Source organism: Panicum virgatum, chromosome 1N (assembly GCF_016808335.1).
Source record: "Panicum virgatum strain AP13 chromosome 1N, P.virgatum_v5, whole genome shotgun sequence".
NCBI lineage: Eukaryota > Viridiplantae > Streptophyta > Magnoliopsida > Poales > Poaceae > Panicum > Panicum virgatum.
The window spans coordinates 44,049,125-44,057,798 of NC_053145.1; positions in this window are offsets into that span (position 1 = coordinate 44,049,125).

Genomic DNA, 8,674 nt, shown 5'->3' on the forward strand with positions numbered 1-8,674 from the left:
CCTCCGCATCACGAGCACTCATATCGGGAGTACTCGGGGGGCTTCCCCAGCTCCAGCTGAGAAGCCGAGTGGCTCTCAGCTCCCACGTCCTCTCCCAGGACCGCATCTCTGCAAAGACAAAGTAGTTACAAACTACTAGATTCAAAACAGATCCTACATATACAAGTTCTAAAGAACTTACACATGAGCTCTTATGAGAGCAAACCCCTTGACGCCAAATTTGCGGGCAGGCTTCGTAATCACGGCCAGCTTACCCGCATCGACGGTCTTATTTATATCGGAACAACTCGCTGAAGGAGTAGTCCCGATCCCACTTGACGGGTCCACTGTGGTGGAGGAGATAGTTTGTACCACCACAGTATCATCCCCAGTTGATGAGGTCCGTGGCATCTTAGCCGCCGGACTTAGAAAAGCAAAAACACAAATCAAAACTTGCAAATCGACAATTAGAAAGTACTTGATTGCAAATATAACTAGCTATTCACCTGTCGCTAGTAGTTTTGGAGGAGCTGCTATGCTTCCTCGCCACTGACCGAGTACTCCTCAGGCGCTCGATCTGGGCATCAGCACTTGGAGTGGGGCTGTGCTCCCCATCGCTCCTTTCTCCAGACACTTCCTCATCTGCATAATCAAGTCTGGACATCAGTACTGTTCATATGAAATCTCATATGAGCATACTAAGATTTGATTAACAGATTGAGGAAATTGGAAGAACAAAAGAGCGAATAAATGCCTGGTAGCGAAGGATTACTCTTAAAGCGATCCACGTCCTCCTACAGAAAGCAAATCCTATCAGATTTACACTATGGTAAAGTACTCGATTTCTATGAATCGACTACTCTTATCAAGTACCTACTTCGGTGGATTCGCAGCAGAAAATGTACCAGGAACAACTGGGATAGTATTTACATTCTTCAGAAGTCGTTGCATTAGACTAAAAACTACATCATCCGAGATCTCTTCCTTCGAGTATCTTGATGGATCAGTTGTTCCCTGATACTGGAATCCAAGCGATTCCCGAGCCTGCAATGGCTAGATTCTTCGCTTCATCCAGTCAAACATGACTGTTTCCCCAGTCAACATACTTTGCCTTAAAATGGCAATCCGCGCGAGTAGTTCAGAGATCTGACTCTCGTCGGCTGGTTTTTTATTCCATTCGGGCCATTGGATTGGAGGGCCAGGGGTAATGGATGGAAAACTTCTCGACTGGTTCTCGACATAGAACCACTTGGGTTTCCATTTGATTACTTTATTACTAAGGTCATAAGGGATATATATACTCTATCCTTCCTTTGCCTAAGTTGGAGACCCGCGCCCCCTACTACATCTAAGACAAATCTATTGGGCTGTGGTTTCAAATGAAAAAGAAAGCGAAAGAGTTCGAAATGGGGCTCGATGTCCAGAAAAGCTTCGCATAAATGCACGAAGATGGAAATATGGACAAAGGAATTTGGGGTCAGATGATGCAACTAGATCATGTAGTAGCACTGGAGTCCAGAAAAGAAAGAAGAGGAAGGAAACCCCAATCCTCGTTCCAAGTATGAGGTGAAAGCAACGATTTCCCCCATATTTTCAAACGGATGATCTGAACCCAAGGCGGGATGCCATTGGATAATAGATTTGGGAACTAAAAGACCCTGCGACACTAGAGAATCTAAGTCAGATTGAGAACACTTACTTGTGTTCCAATCCTCATCATGGGTTGGCTCTGCAGCCACACCCTTCCCCTTGGTCGCTTTCTTGGGGGCCATCCGGAAGTCTACGGATCGCTTCATGCACATAAACTGGCGGAAACCCTAAGAGGAGGATGGAGAACGACAAGGAGCAAGAACTTTGGATCTGGGAGCTTGAGAGCAAAAGAAAGATCTAAAGTAGTAAAAACTAGTGGCGGCCGGTGGGGTAAAACCTAAGTCACCGTTTCATTTTATAATGACGGTGGCAAACATGGTAAAAACACCCAACAGGCCAACAGTCTGTTGCAAATTGCGGAAATAGCGGGATTTAAAAGAGACATTCCTTTTTTCTGAGATTACATTCTGGAAAAAGAAAACACTCACATCCCTAGTCAACTACTCGACACCCTTTTTCCTTAACTGGGATTACATTCCAAAACAAGGATAAGTACTCGACACAGTACAACTACTCGACATTACAACTCGAGTACTTTTTACATAACTTTACAAAACGATTCGGGTCTGCACGCACACTTCTTGGCTTCCTGAGAAGCATGCTGCAGCTAGATAGACCCGAGGCCGTGACTAAGTACAAACTTATTATTCCCATTTCGGGAATAAAAATATTCGTATTCAGGAAGATAAGCTACAAGAGTATGGAGGCAGATTACAGTAATCACCTCGCAAGTCCTCTTGTAGCATCTTGCAGAGAAATTTCTCTTTCTCCCTAAACACTTTGTGGCAAGATCAAGCTTTCCCGCTAGAGATGTCAGTTCTTGGGCACCTAGAAACAGGCAACCCCAAGGATGTGACACAACAAGACTCAACCCAGCGACCCCAAAACTGCCTCATTGGAAGATGCAAGGACATGATGTCCAGCATGGATCCGACAAAGGAATTAGGGATGCAGGAGGAGGCAGCGGAGACTTCTCTTGTCACTCGCAAGTTCTCTTCTAGCATCTTTTGTTGGAAGGAACTACACAAATCTCAGGATGGCGAGAGCAAGAACACCAAGAAAAAGTCATAGTCGCTACACTTTGGTGCTTCTGGCAAAGGCCTCTCCCCTGACTTTTATAGCCACAAGGAGACTTGCTGAAGGAGAACCCGTGAATCAACAGTGCACGTTTCACGGACACATTCATGACAGCATTCACGGGCGCAGTCAAAGCTACAATAATGCAGATTCTCCAAATAGTAACGTCTCATGTGAGCACTGAATAAAGAGCCGTACATCCTGTGTTTTATTCCTGAAATTATTTCAGGTGCAATTAGTGTGGTGGATCCAATTGTATCATTTTTCTGGGATTTTACCTGAAAAAGAGGTATTTTCAGATGCCGGATCTGATGAATCCTGCAAATAATCTGAAGGATAAAATCTGATGCCACGACTTAAATCCTTAATTCCAAATCTACGCTCGGGGGCTACTCGCAGCAAAAGGGATTTTGATTTAAGGCTCGGGGGCTGCTGGATATAGGCATCAGAAATTTATTTGTCAATTTTTTTTGGAAAATAGAGAAGGAAAAAGACTGGAGTGGCCCTCAGCATGATTGTGTGATTCAACCTAAGGCTCGGGGGCTACTCCATATGGAGCGCGAGTACTTCGTGCACCATATATGATCAAGATTTCGGGGCTTGACCTCCTCACAGCCTCGAAGAAAACGGAAGGACTTGAAGGACTACTCGACGTATCTGAAGGAAGGACCAGAAGCAACCAGGAGGAGGTTCTGATTACTTGAAGAACTCGAACACACCTTGCCAAGTACTCGACGCCTGCAGAACTCGACTACGAAGAGCTTGGGGGCTTGTCAGACCCGGGGCAGCAGGACTGCTTATAAACATAGAATATTCTAGAGTAAGGGATAGCTCATGGATGTACCTTACATCTTTTGTAACTACTCGAATAGGCATAGAACTAGCTGTAGTACAAAGGAAACTGCCCGATTGTGTTATAGTAGGACTCCAACTGTACTCGTCTAGGACTTTCCATGTAACCCTGTCCCCCCGGATATATAAGGGCGGGCAGGGACACCCTCCAAACAATCATCAACACCTAAGGCAATACAAACCACACAGGACGTAGGGTATTATGCAAACTCGTGGCCCGAACCTGTCTAAATCTTTGTGTTCCTTGTACCATCGAGTTCTAGAGCAGTCGATCCCTACGTACAAACCCTACTGTTAAGGGTATCCCTGAGCAGGCTTGGCTGTAAACACCGACAGTACTGATGATCAGTTCCATCAGTATTTTGTGGACACTTTTGGGGTGGCTGATCAAATTGTAGAAACCTTGAGCAAGGCAGAGTCTCCTTTAGTTTTTCTTGTAATTGAATTTGGCATGTGAGCCAGAAGTACTTTAAACAAATGTTGGATATTTGTGTAATGTTAAGTACTTGTTGGTAGGATTGTGGAAACCTTTGTTATGTCAAGTGGTTGTACTCGTGGGTCCTGAGTGTAGGCAACATCAGGCCCACTCAGTCATAAAAGTAGATATAAGGAATTGTGTACGTAGGTGCCTAGGGAGGCAAAGTATTCTCGAATAGGATCGAGTTTATATGATTCTGGTTTGAAACTATGGTGCTGACTGGTAAGGATTGAATCCTTCGGGATTAACCAAGTGGGAACAGCATCGGAAAGTGAAAGAAGCAGTAGCTTAGAGGAGATTTCCCTTTTTTGGGGGAAATTTTTGGATTAGCACGCAGCTAATATGGACTTTCTTGTCCAATTGGGGAGAGAACTCTTATAGAGTATTTGAGGAGGTAAAATAAATTTCTTGATAGATAAGAAGACAGGCAGCTCTCGACAACTACTCAGAAAACTAAAGGATGACAGGAAATCTTTTCGTATCTCAAGCAAGCGGGTAGTACCCGTCAGGTACTTGAGGCAAAGAAGATTCTGCATCGGAGATTCCCATAGTAAACTAAGCAAGCGGGAAACTTGTGTCATCTTATTTTAGAGTATCAAGAACTTTTCTGTACTCCTTGAAGAGTTTTCATAGTTGACCATTTAGGATAGACCTTGTTTGGTTACCCAGATAGTATGCAACTGTTTACGGAAATGTCCCAAACTACTCGATCATATCGAGTAGTGCGTCCTATTAATGGACATGGTTGATTTCTAGAATAGGACTGTTAGGATTGAACTCCGTTGAGTTAACTAAGATGTGAATATTTTAGAAACATCACAAACTTACTCGAGCAGGGCGAGTAAGATGTCCTCCCTGAGGACTGGAGTAACTCTAAGGCAAGTCTATTAGGTACTAACCCTGTCGAGTTGTCCAACATGAAGGTGCCGAAAGAGTATCCAAGACCTATTCGAGCTAGCGAGTAGGGTGTCCTTTATCTTAGGACTAGAGTAATATGTAAGACAACTATTAGGTACGAACCCCGTCAGATTGCCCAAGACGTAAATGTCAAAGGGATATCCAAAACTTACTCGAGCAAGGCAAGTAAGGTGTCCCTTTATCCCGGGACTGGCGTAATCCTTAAGACAGGACTGTTAGGTACGAACCCCATCGGGTTGCCCAAGACGTAAATGTCAGAAAGATATCCAAAACTTACTCGAGCGAGACGAGTAAGGTGTCCTTTTGACCAAGGACTGGAGTAACTCTTAGGGCAAGTCTGTTAGGTACTAACCCCATCGGGTTGCCCAAGATGAAGGTGCCAAAAGAGTATCTAGAACCTGCTCGGGCGAGGCGAGTAGGGTGTCCTACCTGAGGAGTGTCTTTTAGGACAAAACTATTAGGTACGAACCCCGTCGGGTTGCCCAAGACGTAAATATCCAAAAAGCACTTCAAGTATGAACTATAAAAGGTACTCGATAGCTGCTCTTATGCTGAGCAAGACATTCGAGATAGGGTATTGGTTGTATGAGCGAGAGCCAAGTAGTCGATATGGGGGAAATCAACTTTATTTGGATTTGTCGAAATTATAGTAAATGTAAAGTGATAGGCTCTGACTCTTAAGACCTACCCCTTGCTCGTTGGACGTGAGCAATGGTTTACATGACTAAATAAGACTTATTCGAAGAAGGAACTTAGTCGATATGGTGGTCGACTAAATTCAAGGTAGAACTAGTCGATGCGGAGATCGACTACATTATTGGTAGGGTCTCCTTCAGGAAAGGTGCCCCAAGGGCCTTGCGGAGTGAGTCACACTGGAAGATCGTGTGAGAGCTCTTTGGGTGGATGAAGCACTTGCGTAGCGGTACTTTGTTGATCCTGTTCCCTGACTGAGATGGTTCACCCTGGTGAGTGGTGCATGGTTTACCTTGAGGACGGGTACTGATGGTTGCCGGCTTCTGCTTTTTGAAAGATGCAGGAACCTTTGGCGGGATGCGGTAGTTGGAAGAAGAGTTGTACCCCTCAACTTCCTGCCGTTCCTTTCTCCTTGAGATGATGATGTTGCGCGCGTCTCGCCCAACATTGATCACAATGCGGAGGTTGCAGTTGGAGTAGTCGTAATTGTCGCCTTGTTGTTCCTGTAGGCTGTTGGCGAGGCGCTAACGCCTGAACGCCCTCTTCTGGTTGAGCTGGTGACAACGTCCATAGAGATCTTCTGCCGGGTTCTGCTCGTCCAGTTGGACGGTGACGGTCACCGCTGGAGGAGGAGCGGGTGGGTCCTCCTTGGTGGTAGCTTGAGCTTTAGTTGTTGAGGGGGAGTAGTTTCCATGTTGTTAGAAAGGTACTCGTCGATCTCTTCGGAATTGTAGTCGTCGAGGTTGAGACGCTCCGTGGGATCGCCCTCAGGTTCTTCGGCGATACGAACCATGAGGATTTCACGGCAGAGGTCTTGAATTTCTTGATCTTGTTTGCTTGGAGACGGGTCTAAAGGATCTTGTGCATTCCTGAGATGCACTGTCCGTCCTTGCGGCGTTGCATATATAATCAAGTTAGGGAGGGAGTCCTAATCGGACTTGGGATTTTTAGCCGAGTTGGACTCGACTTGTTTACTATACTGGATTAGGTTATCCATCTTGTCATTCAGATCGGAAGAGTACTTGGATTCGGAGTAAGTTAGCCCACCGATTTTGGAGTATGTATGCTTTCGGTGAGCGAGAAGTGGGATGCCCATCTCTACACGGAGGGCGTTCTCATTCATCCAGTGTAGCCATGATTGAGCAGGAGTTAGTCCCTCAGGCTCCCTGATCCAGGGTTTGTCATAGATTGAATTGCCGGATTGTTATGGGGCCTTGGCTTTTCCTTTCTTAAGCTTGGCCAGTTCCCAAAGAGCATTAGCATGCTCGGTTGGTTTGGCCATAGCATCCATGAATAGCTCGACATTGTCTGACCAATCTTCGAGATCGTCGAATGGTTCAAAGTTTTCGAAGCCATTCATGAAGCGATCAAAGTCCTGATCGAACTTGGACTCGTCTGGTTCCAGAGTCCGAGTGTGAGCAGGTTTCGGTGAAGGGCTCTGAGGTATCCTGGAGATAGACGATCCCATCCGAACAAGCCGGGGGTTTGTCTCACCAGCTCCCCCGCAGATTCCTCCTCCCGGTTTCTGCTCTTTGTTTTGCAGAGTACTTTCGGCTACCTTGATACAGTCGGCAAGCTTCGAAGCCACCCGGTCGATCCTTGAAAGGGTATCACCCGATCTCTTCTGTGGTGGGTTTAACGCTTTAGAGGTCTTCTGTAACGTGGATGTGCCGAGAGCAGTTTCTGCAATTTTGATGCAGCCCTCGATTGATCGTGAAACTTGATCTACTCCAGCGAGTAGTTCTGAGTTTTTGATCTTAGGGCGTTTGATCATCTTGAGATGAGCCAGGTATTTTCCAAGAGTTTTGGAAAAGTGAGGCTTTTCGGAATCAGAATTTGTGTCGAACTCGACCAAACCAAGGGTTCGGTTTTGAGTTGTCACGTTTTCCGGGTTGTCCGAGTCAAGTTCGGGTGGAACTCTTTTCTCGTTGAGATCCGCAGACTCGCGGATGTCGGCGAGTTGGAAGCGGATTTTCGATTTAGGCGAGTTGGGCGCGACAAGGTGCCTGGAGAAGCCTCCCGTTCCGTCAGCCGTACATGCCCAAGAACCAAAAACGAGGGTTGTGCCTTCCGGCACATTGTTGGCGTCGTTTGATCTGGCCATCGAATTCGTTGGTGAACTCGCCGAATCCCCTACCTGGCGCGCCAGCTATCGGTGTTTACGGCCAAGCCTACTCAGGGATACCCTTAGCAGTAGGATTTGTAGGTAGAGATCGACTGCTCTAGAACCCGATGGTACAAGGAACACAAAGATTTAGACAGGTTCGGGCCGCGAGTTTGCGTAATACCCTACGTCCTGTGTGGTTTGTATTGCCATAGGTGTTGATGATTGTTTTGGAGGGGGTCCCTACCCGCCCTTATATATCCGGGGGGACAGAGTTATATGGAAAGTCCTAGCCGAGTACAGTTGGAGTCCTACTACAACACGATCGGGTAATTTCCTTTGTACTGCAGCTAGTTCTACGCCTATTCGGGTAGTTACAAAAGAGGTAAGGTACATCTATGAGCTATCCCTTACTCTAGAATATTCTATGTCTGTAAGCAGTCCCGCTGCCCCGAGTCTGACAAACATTCTCACGTTCTCATAGTCAATACATGGACAACAAATGGCAGACAAGTGCCAGTTCAACTTGTCCGCCTCTACTGCAGCAATGAATGACTTCACACCACTTAAATACTCTTCACAAGTACGATTGTCAAGATACATCTACCTCTGGTCCCCCATCTACATTGTTAAGCAAGAAAATTATCAATATCCAAGCAAAATGAATACAATTAAGTCATGACTACAATATTGAAATACTTAACACTAATCTCAAACACATACTACAACATGAATAAATGGGCATAAAATTGACCTCAATGATAAGAAAAGCCTCACCTTTGGCCTCCAGAGCGCCTGCGGTGAGGATCAGACTAGTGCACACACGAGATTGATGAACCACTAGTCCACCAGGATGGTTCTTGAATTAAGTGTCATCATCATCTCTCTGCACACACACAAAGGAATTAAATTAAGCGTGCATA